This window comes from Ursus arctos, unplaced genomic scaffold, assembly GCF_023065955.2.
Source record: "Ursus arctos isolate Adak ecotype North America unplaced genomic scaffold, UrsArc2.0 scaffold_12, whole genome shotgun sequence".
Lineage (NCBI taxonomy): Eukaryota > Metazoa > Chordata > Mammalia > Carnivora > Ursidae > Ursus > Ursus arctos.
The window spans coordinates 15,368,854-15,387,431 of record NW_026622786.1 but is presented as its reverse complement, the minus strand read 5'-3'; positions in this window follow the sequence as shown (position 1 = coordinate 15,387,431).

Here is an 18,578-nt window from a genome sequence, read left to right as displayed (position 1 = left end):
GGACCCTGGCTCCCAGGCAGCATTCTGGTCTTTGCTGCTGCCCCCTGAGCTCCACCGTAGTGCGGAAGGACAGAGGCATTAGGAAGGCGTTCCCCTGTATTCCTGCTCGTGTCTGTGGGTGGCCTCCTCCCTGCAGTTCCATGTGGTGCCAGTTCTATGTGGGCCAAAGCCCTGGGGATGCCCAAGTCACCGCGACGACTGGGCGGCTGACGAACGGAGGCCCACAAGGGAGTGATGGCACGTCCGGGACCACTGAGGGACGGGGAATAACCGAATCCTGGGGCGCGAGAGGATGGGGGTCGTGGTACGTGATGGTGACACACGGCCCCTCCCTGGGGTTTCCCTCCTCACTCACGTGGGGGCACGTGCAGGGCTGGCTCCCAGGCGTGTGGCCTGGGCGCTCGCTCGGAAGGGCCCCACGCCTGGCTTCAAGCTCAGCTCTCAGCATCTTGAAATCATGGAAGCAGGGGCCCTGCGTGTTCATTTTGCTCTGGCCTCTGGAAACCAGGCTGCCACGTCTGGGAACGGGTCTGTCCACCTCACCCTCTCTTACTCCAGGCATAAGCAAGAGTCCTGGGGCCTCAGTTGCAAGTCTGGATTCAAAGCTCGCCACGCTCTAGCTGGGTGACTTGGGCCAGGCGGCTCGCCGAGCCTCCGTCTCCCCGCCTGGAGAATAGGGATCACAACAGCCCTGATTTCAGAGACAGTGAGCGTCTGGGCCTGGCCCAGGGCCCTAGATGTGCCTACGACACACAGTGGGGGCCCAGTAAGTTGTTAGCTCTCTCCTCACCCCTTGCTGTAGCCCTCAGACTTCCGGGCTCTCCTCCGTGTCAGGTCACACCAAGAAAGACAAGAGCACACCGGGGTCGGGGGTGGGGGGGAGGGCAGGGGTGAGGAAGGCAGAGCCGAGGGGATGGAAGCAGTGAGGGGCAGCGTGCTCCTGAAGCCTAAGAGAAAATCAGGCTTGGAGCCGGAGCCAGCCGAGGCAAAGCGATGGCAGGCAGCCAGTTGTCCATTAAAGATAAGATCTCCTCCGGCAGTGGAGGGCAAGTAGGGGCTGGGCCCCCCCAGACTGGAGAAAGCCATTTGCAGCCAGGCTCGCCTCAGAGAAGCCTGGCCCGGCGATAATGGGACGGGATGCGCTGCTGGCTCCGTAATGATATTACGCATGAGGGCCCACGTCCAAAATGGCTGTTTTCTTGTTTTGTTTTTTTGTAGATGAGTGTGGAACCATTTCACGGTCAGGGGCCAAGAACCAGCAAACAGTCCAGGGGTCCCAGATGCCAGGATGGCCCTGAGGGGACCCAAGGTGATGCAGCTGGGGTCCCTGGTGACAGTCCGATGACAGACTTCTGGAGGGGAGAGGGGCAGCGCCCAGGGGCAGAGAGTTGAGTGAGAGAAAGGACCACCCCTCCGCCTCACCTCACAGAAACAGTGGGCAGTGCGGTCAGGGAGGAAAGGCTGGGGCTTCCTCAGAAAGAGCCCAAATTATGGGGCTGGTCAAGAGAACAGGACACTGGTGTCCAAGACTGACACTGGGAGTCAGACAGACTCAGCTAGAGTCCTGGCTTCATGACTTCCTAGTTGTGGGACCCGAGGCAAGTTACTTAACCCTTGTGAACCTTTGTTTCCTCATCTGTCAAATGGGAGCAAGGGTAGTACCCACCTGAGCGAGCTGTTGGCAGAGCTCAGTGAACGCGCCCTAAAGCCCTGGGCACAGTGCCCAGCACAGAATCCTTGCCTACAGATATCGGGGGCGCTGGGAGCCTTGTGGAGCGACTCACCCCAGTAGCCCACCCCAGTTTGGTTTATGGCCTCATCTTCCAAGTAAGTGCTACGAATTAGCCTCATTTCAGTAAAGCCCTTCTCTCCTTGTGGAGAAGGCAGAGTGGGGGTCATAATACTAGCCAGCTAACGTTGATTGAGTGCTGGGCGACACATCCAGTACTCTTCAAAATGCATTCCGAGGTTGGTGTTCTCATTCGCCTTATTTCATGGAGAAAACTACAGCACAGCCACACGGGTTCATTTCTCCAAGGTCACACAGCTGATGAGTGCCAGAGCTGGGATTCGAACTCAAGCCATCCGGCTCCAGGTGTCCAAGGCTTCGCTGCTTTTTAAACGGAATGGGGCTTCTAAGTCGGAACGCCAAGGGTAGGGATTTGTGCTTTTGATGTTTTTCATTTCATTCATCTCAGTTGATTCTGATAGCAAAGGTTTTGTTTTCCCCATTTATAGATAACCGAGGATTGAGGAAGTGAGTGATCTGGTGATGCCCGCCCCCTCCCCCCAACACACACATAAAAGGGGATGTCATTAATTAATTAGCATAAGTCCCAACTCGAAATTATTGGTTCCTTCCTCTGCATCCCACGGAGTTATATTGCCTGAGCCCCAGAAGGGGCTGACTGGGATGGGGTCCAGTCTGGGACCAAGTTACAGCAGGAATGGCTCAGCCTGGAGAAGAAACAGGATCCCCATCCCAAGTGTTTAATGGACATCCAAGGGGAAGCGGGTCTAGCTTATTTTCTTTCTTTTTTTTTTTTTAAGATTTTATTTATTTATTTGACAGAGAGAGAGACAGCTAGCAAGAGAGGGAACACAAGCAGGGGGAGTGGGAGAGGAAGAAGCTGGCTCCCAGCGGAGGAGCCTGATGTGGGGCTCGATCCCATAACGCAGGGATCATGCCCTGAGCCGAAGGCAGACGCTTAACCACTGTGCCACCCAGGTGCCCTGGGTCTAGCTTATTTTCTGATCCCAGAGAGCAGACCTGGGACCAACAGGTGGAAATGTTAGGAGGACGGATCAGGGTCAAATAAAGAAGAACCTGGCTTTGTGTTCTCTTTGCTATTACAAATTCCACACATGGTATTGAAAGCATCCCGTACCAAATCTCCAGCGAAGGAAGGCCCAGTCACCCTCCCTTAGTCCTACGCTCCTCCTTGGGAGGTGACCCTGTTAATTGTCTGGCGTTGGGTCCTTCCAGGCCTTGGGAAAAAGAGCTTTCTAACAACTGCCGAATAGGAATGGCCGCCCTGGGGGTATGAGGTTCTTGTCCCCGGAAATGTCTGGAGACACACCGGCTGGTCATGTGCTGGGGTTCATGGGAAGAATTTCTGCTGGGCGTAGAAGGTTGAATCAGAAGACCTCCTCTTCATTCTGCCTGGTGGGGGGGCGGGGGGTTGGGGAGGCAGCTCCTTAACGGTGAAGGCAGGTCTGGAGCCCAGCTCTTCCTAGCAGGACCCGGATAAAACCTCTCCCAGCATGACTTTCCTCCAAGTCCGTTACTCTGGAGGGGAACTCCCTGCTAGGCTCCCTGTCTGCCTCTTTCCAGCCAGTCACGGGTGTGCACCAGGACAGAGACTGGCATCTGTGGCGCGTCTGGGCCAAAGACTTGGTTGATACCCTGCACTTGGGTTGACAGTGTGTGTAGCCATCAGCCGCCCCTACAGCCTCTCGGGGCCCTGACAGCCTTCTCACCATGAACACCTGCCTTCCTTGCCAGGCTCTGGGCCTTTGTGGGATCGACACAACAGGTGGCCCACGAGCCAGTCACCTGGGGCTGTGGTCACCACACCTAAGTCCCAAACAGCGTGTGTGGCTCTAAGGGCCACAAGGGCTGCCGGGGTGCTGGGACCTGCTCTCTCCCGGGGAACCTCGGCTGGGCCTGGCCATAGCATCACGGGCTGAGGAGAGGGAGCCTGAAGGAGAGCTGGGGAGGCTCCAGGTCACAGGGGTCAGATGCCTTCTGCTTTTGGTGCTAGAAGCTTCTCCTTTTCTCACAGGGCAGAGGGACCAGACTGCACCCCTACCCCTACCTTCAACCCCTGTCTCCATATTTCCCTGCCTTTAGGGCTATCCCTTAAGAGTCTCCCCAAACTGCGGGGCTCTGCTTTTTGCTGCTTCCTAAATCAACAATTCCTCGTGTGGGGAGAGGGGGTGGCTGGAGGAGGTCCCTTCCGTTCTCTCTCTACACTCTCTCCCCGAGGTGATCTCGTCCTCGCCCACAGTCCGGAACACCTCCCAGGACCTGGTAACAGCCACATTCGTAGGTCCGGCCCAGAACTTCCCTCTCAACTCCATTCGTTCATTCGACAAACATATAGTGAGTTTTTCTCTATTTCCGGCGCTGCTTTCCATGTTGGGTGTCCATTGGTGGCCAGAGTGTACGGCCCCCTCCCCTTCCTGCTCTCCACACCCCCTCACCCTGCCCGCTCGGGCCCCCCCAGGCACCTCTACCGGCCCCTCCCCACCCGCCCTGCTTCCGGACACGGGGCTCCGAGTTCACGGCTCTCTCCTCCGTGTGCTACCGCCATCCACCCTGAGGCTGAGCCAGCAACTGGGGTGTCGTCATTAACCCGTCCTTCTCATACCTTAATTCTCTCACTCACTCACCACACATTAAATCTTGACCAAAGGCCCATACTGCATCCTGGGGCCTCAACAGTGAACCGGGCCAGCAGGACCCCTGCTCTTGGGGAACTTCCTTTCCAATGTCATGGGGAAGATAGGCCAAAAGACGAGTACATTAGAAAGCTATGTGATGCTCTCTCCCACCCTCATTCCAACCCATCACAGTCCTGTCATTCCTAGCTCTGAAATACACCTCGCGAGGCCTCCCTCTCTCACTCTTCCTCCCTGGCTCCCATCGGCCTTTCTACAAGCCAGTGTCCCCCCAGCAGCCAGACAGGGCTTCTTAAAATGGACATTAGGATCCCGTCACCCTGGCTTAAACCTGCCGTGGCTGGACTCCCACCGCATCTGAATAAAATCTGAGCTCTGTCAAGGTAAGGGGGGGGACCCTCAAGGGCCTGCGGCTTATCAGTCCCCTCCTGCCTCCGCCGTGTCAGCCAGGCCTCTCTCCTCTCAGCCGCCAAACCTTTCTTACACACACCGTCTCTTCCAGCTTTAGTGGAATACTGTGCCCACCTCACCGGACTCCTTTGCCCGGCTGAGTTCTCATCCTTCTGCTCTGGCTCTAAATGTCACTGCTTGGTGACCCCCTCCGGTGCCCCGGGCTACCTCCCACCACTGCAGCTGGCTCATTTGCTCCCGGGCGTTTCGCAGGCTTTGGAATGACCTCTTTGTCTCTTGCCCGCCTCCCTGTAAGTACCTGGGGCCCAGCACAGGGCTCGGGGCTCCGTATATTGTATGAATGAATGAGCAGACCTGGCCGTGCCATGGGCAGCCGCAGAACTACACCCTCTCCTTTTCCTCCAAGCTGTCTCCAGCTGGCTTCTGCACCTCACTTCTAGGGCATTCCTGGGAGTCCTTGGGGAGGACCGTGAAAGCTCTTCTCTTTACATTATGCATTTCCTGCCTGAGGAACTGTCAGAATAATGAGGGCTGAGAGAGAGGGAGGCTGAGAGGAGAGCTCTCGGAGCTCTTCCTGCTCTTCCTTCTGGAACTTGGCTCCACCTGCGGTTCGGTTCGGGGAACTTGGGCAAACCCCCTCCCCCACCGGCCAGCTACCTGAGGGAGCTGATTCACCTTGGCTCCCCTCCCCTCGGGGCCATGCTCCGCATGGTAGGTGCTCCCCCCGGAACGCGGGAGCAAAGGAAGGCAGTTAAGGCAGGAGGGGTGAAGGCGTGATGAAGAGAAGAAAGACAAGGCTGGTGGGGACAGAGGTTGGGGTGCGGGGCAGAGGGAAAGAACACGAGTCGCCTGGCCCAGCGTGGCCCTCAGGCCAGTCTCCTGCCCCCGCACGCACTCTTTCTGGAATCCTGAGCCTCCTGGTCTGGCTCAGGCTTCCGGGTGGGGCGGCGGGGGTCCTCCAGGGGCATTCTGAGCCTTCAACCCAAGAGCCTGGGGCCACTGGGGTGTGACTACCCCTGAGGGGACCTCTGTAGGGACCAGAGCCAGGGATTCTTTAACCTGGGGGCAACTCCATTCCTTATATCCCTAGAGACCCCCTCCCCACCTCCCCGCCAGTTTCTCACCTGTAGGCCCCAGGTCAAAGGACAATTACTTCAAATTCAATGTCCGAGATCAAGTATTCAGATCATACGAACACACAAAAACAGACTTTCCTCACTCCCTTGGCCCTCACCCAAGAGGGGCTCAGAGAGGAGGTGTCCCGCCTGGCCCAGGCCCGGCCGGCTGCCCCTTGGGAAGACCTGGGGCGAGCCCAGGAGGCCCAGAGGAGCTGTTTCTGGACTAGCTGTTGTCATGGTGGCCCCTCCCTGGGGTGGCGGCTGCAAGTTGCTATGGAGAGAGAGCTTTGCCGGCACCTTTCAGCACGGAGAGGCTGCCCCAGGATCCTTACCCGTCCTGGGCCACTAGCTGGTCAGCCTGGGGGCCAGACTGTACCATCCTCTCAGTGGACGAGGGGGGGGCACAGCATCAAGGAACAGGAGTCAGAGCTAGCTGCCTCCCAATACCCCAGCTGCGTCCAGCCTCGTGCCTCAGGACTGCGCCCTCCCCTGAGGGACAGCACTGTTTGTACTCCTGGCAGATCGATTAGGGACCTCATTTCTCTCAGGACACCCCTAGAGGTGGCAACCGGCTCCCAGGGAGCCTGGGGGTGGGATCATGAGGGCAGGGGGTGTGTAAGAAGGCCCCAGTGGTACCACTGTCCCTCTGGACCTCAGTGTGCTGGACTGTGACTAGCTGATTTCCCTGGGCAGAACTGGAAAATTGGTTTCTAGAATCCTCCATCTCTCGTGCTGGGTTTTTCTCTACTCTTACTAAATGCCACCCCCTTACTGCATCTTAAACACCCACACATTTCCAGGGTTCTTCTGTTCTCTTGGCCCTCTCTTCATGGTCTAATCTACGCATCGAAAAGTGCCAGTCATCCACACTCTAGTATAAATTAGGGTCCACACATATTTTATTTTCCAGGACACAGGATTACCAGACCTCTTCTCAACTTAGGGGGTAAGAGCCTCCTTCTCTGTTACAGGAAGTCCTGACACCAGAGAGCTCCAAGCAGGGTAGTTTTGTTTTGTTTTGTTTTGTTTTGTTTTGATGGGAAGAGAAAGCTGGAGCTTCTTTTGTGAATCAAATTAGAGGCCAAGGTTCTACAAGGAATTCTGGCTTCGCTTTGACTAATAAAAGAGAAAATGGAGGGTAAAAGGGAAATCAGAAGTCATATGCAGTAGGAGCTGCCTCTGTCTAGAAACCCTCTCTCTCCTTTTTGTCCCCCTTCCATATTCCAGTGTTGAGTCCTCTGCCTGGCAAACACTTACTCAGCCTTCAAGGCCCACTCAACTGTCACCTCCTCCGAGAGCCCTTCCTGGACTCTTCCTCTGTACTCCACAGTACCTCGTACACCTCCCCCCCCCCCAACGCCGTTGTAGTACTTAGCACAAGGATAGCTTGTTGCTAGTTTACTCATTTATGGGTGCTTCCCTTATCAGTGCTCTTATCTCCAGCCCCTGCTCAGTGCTCAGGAGCTCAATGACGAATGAATGAGTAGACAGGGAATGAGCCAGCTGTCACTGCTGCCTTCCGTCATTCGCACCTGTCACTCTAGCCCATGTCTGGTCTCAGAATTTGTCCAGAACAATTCCCTGGGATGCTGGGCCTCTCCCTCTACCACCCCACCACCGTGCGCCAGCCAAGTCTCCCCTACTGCCATCAGAGCCCCCAACCACAGGCCCCGACTCCCTTCTGCTTTCCAGACTCTGACCACCTGGGCGTTTCTCGCCTGGTCTTAATGGCTTCGGGCTGCCTGTCGCTGGAGTCTATCTGGGATGGCTAAGATCTTATGTCCTGGGTTCCTCCCTTCTCCATCTTCCACCTGCTCAGTCTTCACGAGAGTGTTCTTTTAGGAACCTCCTGGCCTCTCCAACTCTCTGAGTGCCAACGTGGGCAAAACCCCTGCTGCACGAGTGGGCCATAGAGAAAGAGACTAGAGAGGCTCGTTCCCATGGGAGCCTGGGCCAGTGCCATGCCATTGCTCGGCTTCAGTTTCCATATCTGTGAAATGGGAATTACACCTTCCCTGCCCACATCCAAAGGAGGTATGAAGCTTAAATGAGGAAGTGGGTTAGATGGGGCTTCTGGAACCCCTAGAGCACTACCTGAGGTGAAAGGTCATCACTCCTCTGACCTTCTCTCCGGGGTTGGGGTGTTCCTCCAGAAGAGGGGAGCTGATGCCTCTGGAAAAGGTGAGCGCTCACACTGAATGCATAACAGGCCAAGCAATTGTTCTAAGCCTTCCGTGTGGATGAATCCACAGCAGGGGAGGGCTCTTTTAGTCACTTCCATTTTACAGATAAGGAACAGGGGCACAGAGATGAGCCTGGCAAGGGATCTCACTGATAGATTTCCCATGCTGATTTTGACCCGAACCCATTCAGGTTGGCTCTGGCCCCCCACGCCCCTGACCCCCGGCTCTATGGCCACGCGCAGCCACGGGATAGCCCCCTCGGCCCTGGCGCCACCACTTTCATCGACTAAATGCCCACACTCAGAATTTTGGCCGCCCCTGGCTTTGCTGCTCGTGACCTCTGTGATACCGGGTAAATGACTTAACCTCTCTGAGCGCTGTCCCCTGCCTCCTGGAGACTGTGCCGGGAGGAGTACACGGAGAAGGAACGCACGGAACAGCTAGCCAGCCTCAGCCTGGCGGATGGTGCTCTGGGCACGTCCCCCATTTATACGTAGAGAAACGATCGCGCGAGTAGGGCTTGGCAGGCTTGACTAGAAACCCTTTTCCAGCAATCCTTGCTAGGGCCATTCACTGTGGGATGACAGGATGAAGGCAGCGTCCAGCACGACGCATGGCCCTGGGACGTGAGTGCTCGTGAGATGACCTGCTGGCGTGACCATTTCCCTCTTGGGGACCCAGAGCAGTGATAACGTGGACTTCCTTCCCAAGGCAGTGAGATGTCAGGGAGAAGCCCGCCGAGCTGCCTGCCCCCTCTCCTCTCCCCCAAGTCTTGTACACACACACACACACACACACACACACACACACACACACACCTGCAAGCTATGGGGACTAGAGCCAAAGAGCCGGGGAGGTAGGAGAAAGCACTAGAGGAGAGGCAGTGAGCAGGGATCCTGGAGGAGGAAGGGGGGGAGAGGAAGGGGGAGGAAGAGGAGGGAGGGGCAGAGAGGAAGAGTGGAAGAGGGAGGAGTGGGAGGGGAAGCGTGGTGGGAGGAGGGAGAAAATGCAAGGAGAGGAGGAGGGAGAAGGAGGAGGAGGGACCAATCCCCGGCTGTGGGACCTAAAATGAACTCAACAGGCTGGAAATAGAACAGCTGGGCAAACCCAAAACACTGTTTGGGTGTCTGCTGAGCAAGCACGTGAATGAACAGAATGGGGGGAGCCATTCAAGGAAGAAACAGATCATTTCATCTCAGAGGTAGGTCAGAACAGGAGGCGTTTATTCCAGCCCGCCCAGATTACTCAGGATTCTTTTTCTGAGGGTGTTTTCTTTACGTAAGCAGTATTTTTAACAGGCTGCCTGGCTGCTTGGGTTAGCCTGACGCCACCCCATCCTTGGCAAGTGGAAGGTTTCAGTTACTCGGAAACCAAGACCACTCTGGATTTTTTTTTTATTGTAACTGTGGACACGTCTGGCTTCAGGGGAAGAAATCTTTTTTTTTTTTTAGATTTTATTTATTTATTTATTCAACAGAGAGAGAGACAGCCAGTGAGAGAGGGAACACAAGCAGGGGGAGTGGGAAAGGAAGAAGCAGGCTCATAGCGAAGAGCCTGATGTGGGGCTCGATCCCTTAACGCTGGGATCACGCCCTGAGCCGAAGGCAGACGCTTAACCGCTGTGCCACCCAGGTGCCACAAGGGGGAAGAAATCTTAATCCACTCTCCAAAGGGAGGCTTAGGACTCCGAGTGGGGCGTGGGATACTACTTCCCCTGATTAGAACAAAACCCACTTCCAGCATGGGCCAGGACTGGCGTGGGGGACCCTGCCTCCCTCCGCACTCCCAGGGCTCCATGTTGCCTTTTGATGACCTCGCTCGATGCTAGCACACTTCACCCTGGGAAGTGCATTGCCCGCCTGAGGCTCTGCAGTGGGACCCTTGCCCGGGACATCAGTGTCACCACCTCTCTGCTCCCCCCCCACCCCCGCCCCCATAGCATTGTTTCCATCTTCCTCCACCCATCCAAACACTGGCTCTCTTTCCCACCTAGGCTCCTAGGGAGACTCCTGGATCTCAAAGACCATTTGCTGACTCTCAGGGTCCATGAGCCCCCTGAAGTTGCAGCCAAAGCCGTTTGTATGTTATATTCCACTGGAGGGATTCAGAGCTTTCATCAGACTCCCGGAGGAGTAGTCTGGAAGTTAGAGGTTGGGCCAGCACAGACTATGAAAAGAGCTGGAGCCGGGTGGCCCCTGGCGGCTTCTTTTAGTCTGCCCAAGGAGTCCTCCTCACCCGGGGGCTTTTGCTCCATCATGGATTTCTCTAGAGTTCAAATCAGCTCTCCTTGGGACTGACTGTGGACGGGAACCCAGCGGCCAGAGCTCTAGCCTTGCACTGACCACAGGCTATGCTGTCTTTGGCAACTTGCTTGCTGAGCCGTGGCATTTGTCAAACTGGGGATAATACTGTCCACCTTAGCGGGTTCTCCCAAGGCTCGAATAAGATCCCGCGTCCCGATCACTTAGCCCAGTACCTGACATTTCATAAAGCTTAACTCCCTTCCTTCCTCTCTCTCTTCTTTCCTGGATGAACACTAAGGAACCTTTCCAAATTGAGCAGGTAGACTCCACTAGAGGATCTCTGGGGAGACCTAAACTGGAGAGAAAGAACACAGGCCATCCCACAGCTTCTCCAGGAGGCGCTGGGGCCGGAGGCTTAGCTCTGATGGAGGACGGAAGAGAGGCGGTCTCAGAAGGCTGGGAGCTGGCAGGCGTGGGTCCATTCCCCAAGTTCTGGCCGCGTTTCCTCTGCCGCTCTGGGCTCCAGTTTTCATCAGAAGGCATTCCCATGAAGCCCCTGTTGGGGATCAATTCATGGCAACAAGCAAGGGGGAAGTCTTGTCTCCAAGAAGATTAGGCCAGAATTTTCCTGTTGCAACTGGGTGGTTAGTCCTGGACATGGTGATTATATATATATAACCCCAAGTGGAAATGGGCCCCTAGCGTCCATTACCTTCCCAGCCTGGACACTTAGAAACACATCAGCCTTAAGGAAGCTGATTTAAGGGGCGTCTGGGTGGCTCTGTCATTGAGCATCCGCCTTCGGCTCAGGACGTGATCCTAGGGTCCTGGGATGGAGCCCCGCATCAGGCTCCTCTGCTGGGAGCCTGCTTCTTCCTCTCCCACTCCCCCTGCTTGTGTTCCCTCTCTCACTGGCTGTCTCTCTGTCAAATAAATAAATAAAATCTTTAAAAAAAAAAAAAAGGAAGCTGATTTAAGACCCCTCGACCCCACCCCTACAGCACACACCACCGAGAGAGACATTGATTGCAGAGCCCTCCTGAAATCTCCCCTCCCCACACTGCCTCTCCCCTTCCTCTGGGCTGCAGGCTCTTGGCCTCAGGGGGCGTGTTCTGTGCAATTCGGGTAGAAGTAGAAGTAAGACAAGTGAGCTTCCTCTTCCCTGACACTGATGAACGGGGGGACCGAGGAGGGTGTTCCAGAAAATTCAGGAGTTTCCCTGCCCAGGCGAGAGACCAGCATCTTCGAGAATGCCGATAAAGTACTCTGAGCTTCTCAGGTATAAAGATCAAGAGAAATCAAAGCCAGCTCTTATCTCCATCCAGATGAGGGAGATTGGGGCGCCGGGCTGGCTCAGTCAGCTGAGCGTCTGACTCTTGATTTCCACTTAGGTCATGATCTCAGGGTCTTGAGATTGACCCACGTGTCACGGGCTCTGCGCTCAGCAGGAAGTCTGCTTGAGATTCTTTCCCTCTGCCCCTCCTCCTGCTCTCTGTCTCTCTCTCTCTGTCTCTCAAATAATGAAATAAATCTTAAAAAACAAGCACAAAACAAAAAAACGCAAAACACAGCCCAAGCCTGTGCCCTTGCTGGCCTCACTTGGTCAGTGGCTGGGTTAATGCCAAGGTGAGATTCCTCTTATTTTGTATTCACCTGGCCCCGAAGGCTGCCAGGGTATCAGCTACCAAGCCACTAATCCATAAAAGCCACCTGTACTCCTCCTCAGACCCCAGAAGGAAGCTCAGCTCTGTCCTGACCTCAGAAGCCACCTTGGCCCCTTCATCAGTGCTTTCTTCGCTCTGGATCTGGGCATCGCATCTGTAATTTGATGCCTAGGAAATATTTTTAGCCATCAACCTTGATGCAGACTTCATCCCCGTTCACCACAGGCGTAATGAGAGGGGAAAGAATTGGAAGATTCCAGCACCTTCTTGAAGGGTCTTCCTAAAAGATGAGTCTGACCATGTCCCTCCCTCCGTTTCTGAAAACCCTGCTGCGGTTCCCTGTTGGATAAAGGGGAGGTGCCCAAGACCATCTGGCCCATCAGGGCTAAGTCCTGCCCCTACCTCCCCACACACCCAAGTAGGGGTGCTCCTCTAACCTATACACTGTCCTGCTTTGGGTCACACTCTTCCCTTCCCGTACAGTGACCCCCACTTGCAACACCTTGTGAAAACTACTCATCTTTCCTGGTCTTTCCTGATCCACCCATCCCACCCGCAGAATTCTGTGCCTGCACAACCCCTGATACACCTTTACGAGAACACTTGTTTGCACCACGTGTTTACCTGACCGCCTTGCACAAACCTTTTTAGAGCCGTAGCTTGGGCTCACCTCTTCTGTACTTCTGCTAATGGGGCCAAGGGCCCTATGTAGATATTAGGATATTAAATATAGTAGGAAAAGTTCTCCAAAATTTGGATAAGGCCAGAAGGATGACTGTATATTCCTGTAATGTCATAGCTAAGCGTTAACAGACTTACACAAAGACTAATTCTCTAGAACTGTTGCTGTCAACATAGGGCTTTTGAGCACTTGACATGTTAAGCGCGATGCCACACGTTAAAATGACAGTATTTTGGACATGCTGGGTCAAATAAAATATATTATTAACATTAATTTCTCCAGTTCATGTTTACTTTTTAATGCAGCTACTAGAAAAATGTAAGTCACACACACACACACACACACACACACACACACACACACACACACACAGGGCTGATGTTATTTATCTATTGGACAGCCCTGCTCTAGGAGACCGTTTCATTGTGTGAGTTTGTCATTTGCCTTTATTAATGAAGAACTCAGACCGTCAAGTTGCGTGTTAACTTGTAGATTTGTTTAAAGATTTTATTTATTTATTTGAGAGAGCAAGAGCGCACAAGCAGGGGTCTTGGTGGAGGGAGAGGGAGACGCAGGCTCCCCGCTGAGCAGGGAGCCTGACGCGGGGTTCCATCCCAGGACCCCGGGATCATGACCCGAGCCGAAGGAAGACGCTTCACTGACGGAGCCACCCAGGCGCCCCTTAACTTGGAGATTTTTGTCGGGTAGAGATTCCAATGATTTCTGTCTGGTAGGAGAGAGCACCCCAGTTTCATCACCCTGCAGGACATTTACCAGATTTGTCTCTAACTTACAAAGAAATATATCTTGCTGTGCCTTCCTTTTAAATGTAGTTCCTTGAAGGCCCTTTGAACCACCTTTGGCATCTTATTGGTTCCCTCATTAATTAATGAGCTCAATAAAATCTTTGACACGTGTTCTCTATCTGTAGGAGATTCGTGCTATTAGCTTTTTAGAAATTATACTTAGATCTCTCTCTCCTGTCCGGCTTAAGCGCATAGACTGAATTATTAGCATATCTGGTAGTAAGTAGGGGCTCAAGACATGTTTGTTGAATGAGTAAAAAGCACTTGCTCGCAATTGCTGGATCATAGGGTAGCTCAATTTTTAACTTTTTAAGGGACCTCTACACTGGTGCACTACTGGGTATTTACCCCAAAGATACAGACGTAGTGAAGAGAAGGGCCATATGCACCCCAATGTTCATAGCAGCATTGTCCACAATAGCTAAATCATGGAAGGAGCCGAGATGCCTTTCAACAGATGACTGGATTAAGAAGATGTGGTCCGTATATACAATGGAATATTACTCAGCTATCAGAAAGAACGATTTCTCTACATTTGCTGCAACATGGACGGGACTGGAGGAGCTAATGCTAAGTGAAATAAGTCAAGCAGAGAAAGACAATTATCATATGGTTTCACTCATTTATGGAACATAAGAAGTAGGAAGATCGGTAGGAGAAGAAAGGGAAGAAGAAAGGGGGGGTAATCAGAAGGGGGAATGAAGCATGAGAGACTGTGGACTCTGGGAAACAAACTGAGGGCTTCAGAGGGGAGGGGGGTGGGGAAATGGGATAGACCGGTGATGGGTAGTAAGGAGGGCACGTATTGCATGGTGCACTGGGTGTTACACGCAACTAATGAATCATGGAACTTTACATCAAAAACTAGGGATGTATTGTATGGTGACTAACATAATAAAAAGTATTATTATTTAAAAAAAAAGAAATGTTAAAAAAAAAAAGCACTTGGTTGGACTTGGGACCTCATGTTTGAACTGCCAACCACACTTTGCAGGGGGGAACCCTATCTGCCATGTGCCTGGGAGTGGTGGGGAGATGTAGGAAAGACGAGAGCCCTAAATGATTTGGGTGGTCCCCGTGAAGATTCCCTGACTTTGGGGGCATGTGATCCCAAGAGGATGGTAGTCAAATCAAATCCCTTTGGTCAGCTCATGGGGAGGTCCTCCTGGCCCTCCAGCCTTCCCCCCCAGTGGCTGCAGGAAGCTGGGTACCCCAATAGGTTTCCCTTCCCTTGCTGCCCATGGCCTGGGCTCTTACCAACCTCAGCACTGAGAAGATCCCACCAGACAATGCAGACTGTTCGTCAAGGTCTGACACAAAGGCACTTTCGTGCTGGAGGTCAGTAAGCTGCGCTAGCCTTTGGGGCCAGTGTTCTGGGGGCCCTGGAAAAGTCCCTGGGTTCTGAGTCCAGACAGATCATTGCAGATTATGTCTTTTCCCCTTTACTTTCTTTGCCGTCTCCACAGTGGGGGATGGCCAGCTGGCAGGAAGGGTAGACGTTGCTTGTGAATTCCTTGAGGGCGGAAGCTTGTCATTTGTATGCCTGACGTCTGCTGAGCACTTTTCCCAGGCCGGCATGGACTCTCGGAGAATGCTCATCCACCGCCCCTCCCTCTGCCTCCAGCCTCCAGTCTCCAGCCTCCAGCTGGCTTCCTTTCAGGGAGCCTGATACTTAGACAGAATATTGATTAATCAATCCCTATTCCTGGGAGTCGGGGCAGGATCCACTGATAACTAGGCATCAAACTCAGGGTTGGTGACCTTCTAGAAGCTTGCTGTTGTCCACTTCCCTTGTGAAGAAAAGAGAAGTTTCTAGAGGCTCTGCTGCTGGAGAAAGAGAATAAAAGCAACATTTTTTTTTATTGTGATAGGATATATGTAATAAAATTAACTATATTTAAGTTAATATTCAAGGGCATGAAGTACATTCAGATTGTTGTACCATCCATCACCACGGCCCATCTCCAGAACTTTCGCAGCATTCCAAACTGAAACTCAGTGCCCATTAAACAACAACCCCCCCTTCCCCTTCTCCTCTCAGCCCCTGACAGCCGCCATTCTGCTGTCTGTCTCTAGGAACCTGACTGCTCTACGTACGTCATGTAAGTGGAATCATGCAGTATTTGTCCTTTCGCAATTGGCTTAGCATGATGTCCGGTGTGCGTGTCATATTTTATTTATCTATTCACCCATTAACGAATACTTGGGTTGTTTCCACCTTTTGGCTCTTGTGGATAATATTTGAGGTAAAAGCAACATTTCTGAGCACCTGTGTGGTACCAGCTCTGAGCTGGGCCCTTTCCACAGGACATCTCATTTAATCCACACAACAACCCTAGGGGGTGAAGATTATTGTCCCCAATTTACGAAAAGCGAAGATTCCAGAAAGTAAATACTTGCTCAAGGTGATAGGTAGTGACTGTCAGTCAAGTTTTAAACCCAGGTCGGCTTGATTCCAAGGTCACACTACCATCCCCCCCCATCTTAGGGGCGTCTGGGGGGCTCAGTCATTTTCGCTCAGGTCATGATCCCAGGGTCCTGGGAACCTTAGCGCTCTCCTCTCCGGGATCCCTGCTCAGCGGAGAGGCTGTTCCTCCCTCTGCCCCTCCCCCTGCTCATGCTCTCTCTCTCTCTCTCTCTCTCTCTCAAGTAAATAAATGAAATCTTAAAAAAAAACCAGAAAACCAATTAACATCTTAGCAGGAATCATAGAAGAATGGGTCATCACTCCCCTTTTCCTCAGGTCAAATGAAACACTGTCTTCCAGACGGTTCCCAGACAAAGCTCCTCTTTCCCTGGCCTCCTTCCCCTCTTCCTCCCACCTCACCGGGCCTCCCTTATTTACTGGCTAAAGCCCACAGGACTCAGCCCCATCTCCACCCAGAAACCCTCCCAGCTACAACCCCAGAAGGGCTCCCTCCTACTAGCTTCCCTGACTCCCTTCTGTTGCCTAGGCTCCCTGTCCTCTGTGTTACTGTTTTACGTATGAACCCCCGCTGACCCCACGCACTCTGGGGCACAGTTCACACTGTCCCTTTGCATAGCCTGAACCTCCCGGTGCCCCCAGCACTCGGTAGCAGTTTGAATCAATGAATCAATGAGTGACTCACTCAATCAATGACAGTAGGGAAGACAGGCACGAAGAGAGAGAAGACCAGAATTATCCTCTTCTACTTCACTATTTGTGTAAGACCAGGCTGTGAGTCGCTCAGAATAATCTGTGTGCCATATCTGGCACCAGTGCGCAAGCCTGAGCCATTTTGGGGTTGGAAACTCCCAGGAAAAGAGATGGAATTATCCTCTTGGAGAAATCTGCCCGCGTGGCTGGCCCAAGGAAGGGGAGGAGGAGTTTTCCATGTTGGTAGAAATTTCATGTTCTGAGGAAAACCAGATCCCCAGGGGATGAACTGTTTGTGAGGCCTTTAGCACAATGATTCTTTCCTTCCTTCCTTCACACAACCAGCCCAGGCGTCAGACCCCTACTCAGCACCCAAGGAAAAGAGGGAGGTAAGATCTGCCCCTGAGGTGCTGTGTGCTCAGACACAGCCATTGGGCCAGGAGAGGCCCTGCCACCCAGGAAAGTGCTGGGGCCTCCTTGCGAGGCTCAGCCAAGCCCACAGGCAGGAGGCAGGCGCCTCTGAAGCCAAACGTCTGCATTGCTGGGAAGCACTGGCCTCACCGGGAGCTCCGCTCACTCTCCGGCCTTTGACGGCAGGACTGGCAGATGAGCGAGATGCAGGTAACAGGTGACAGAGAAACAGCCAGGTATCCAGGGTGACAGCAGCTCATACCCAGAAGGTAGTGAGGAGTGCCAGCAAGGGCGGGGGGAGCCCACTGGCCAGAGTCCCTGCGGGACCTCCGTACCAGGCAATGCACACTCAGCCAGCCTGGCTTCGAGAGCTGTCTATTTGGAGGGCTTTAAGCGCCACAGGCCATGAACGTGAAAATGTACAGCAGAGGGGCGCCTGGGTGGCGCAGTGGTTAAGCGTCTGCCTTCGGCTCAGGGCGTGATCCCGGCGTTCTGGGATCGAGCCCTGCATCGGGCTCCTCCGCTGGGAGCCTGCCTCTTCCTCTCCCACTCCCCCTGCTTGTGTTCCCTCTCTCGCTGGCTGTCTCTCTCTCTGTCAAATAAATAAATAAAATCTTAAAAAAAAATGTATAGCAGAAAGAGGGACAGGATTTGAATTCGACGGGAAGACCAGGGCTTGGGATTATTTGTGCAAGAGAGAAGGAAGTCTTAACGACTTGGTCATTCGTGATCATTTGTAAGGTGTTAGGATGACAGCATTAACCCAAATGGTCCGTGTATCAAACCTGTGAGACGAGCCGGCAGGCCACTATCCCGGGCAGGACACCATTCCATTGTGCGTGCAAATTAAACAAGGAGATTTAACGCTCATGTTTCTGTCCTTGGTCCAGGGTTCTTGCTCACTCCCCCCGGCTGCCTCTCCTGACTGCATAGGTCCAAGTGGGGTTGGGGGAGCTCCCCACATTAGGGGGACTAAGAGACTAAGCCCCTGGTGGTGAGGTGTCCAGCTGCTCCTGGGAGTGATCTAAGGAGTGGCCACAGCTCAAAGCCTTTCTCTCTGCTCATATAACTTCCCAATGCCCCACCTCCCTCGAGTGGCTCTGGTACGTTCTCCCATTCACTGGGCGTTTACGCAGTGCCAAACGGCTTGCATGCCCCAGCTCCTTCAGCCCTACCCCCACCCTGTGGAGGAGGCGTACCCCCACTCTAAAGACGAGAAATCGGCGACTCAGAGAAGTCAGCTTGTTTGGGTCAGGCACCTAGTGAGTTGTAAATTCAGGCCTGGATCTAATATAACCCTCACACTGGCCATTTCACGTAAGCATTGTTGTCGAGTTTTCATAGGTGAGGACCTGAGACTCGCACAGGCTAATTAAGCTCATCCCAGACCAACAGCTGCTAAGAGATGCACCTAAAATTATGAAGCCCAAAGCCCAGGGTAGGCTTACGATCTTATCTCCCCGCTGGGCCTCCAGACCTTTGCTCAGGAGGTGCCCCCCTCCCTCCAGCACCCATCCCCCCAGCATCCTCTCAGCCGG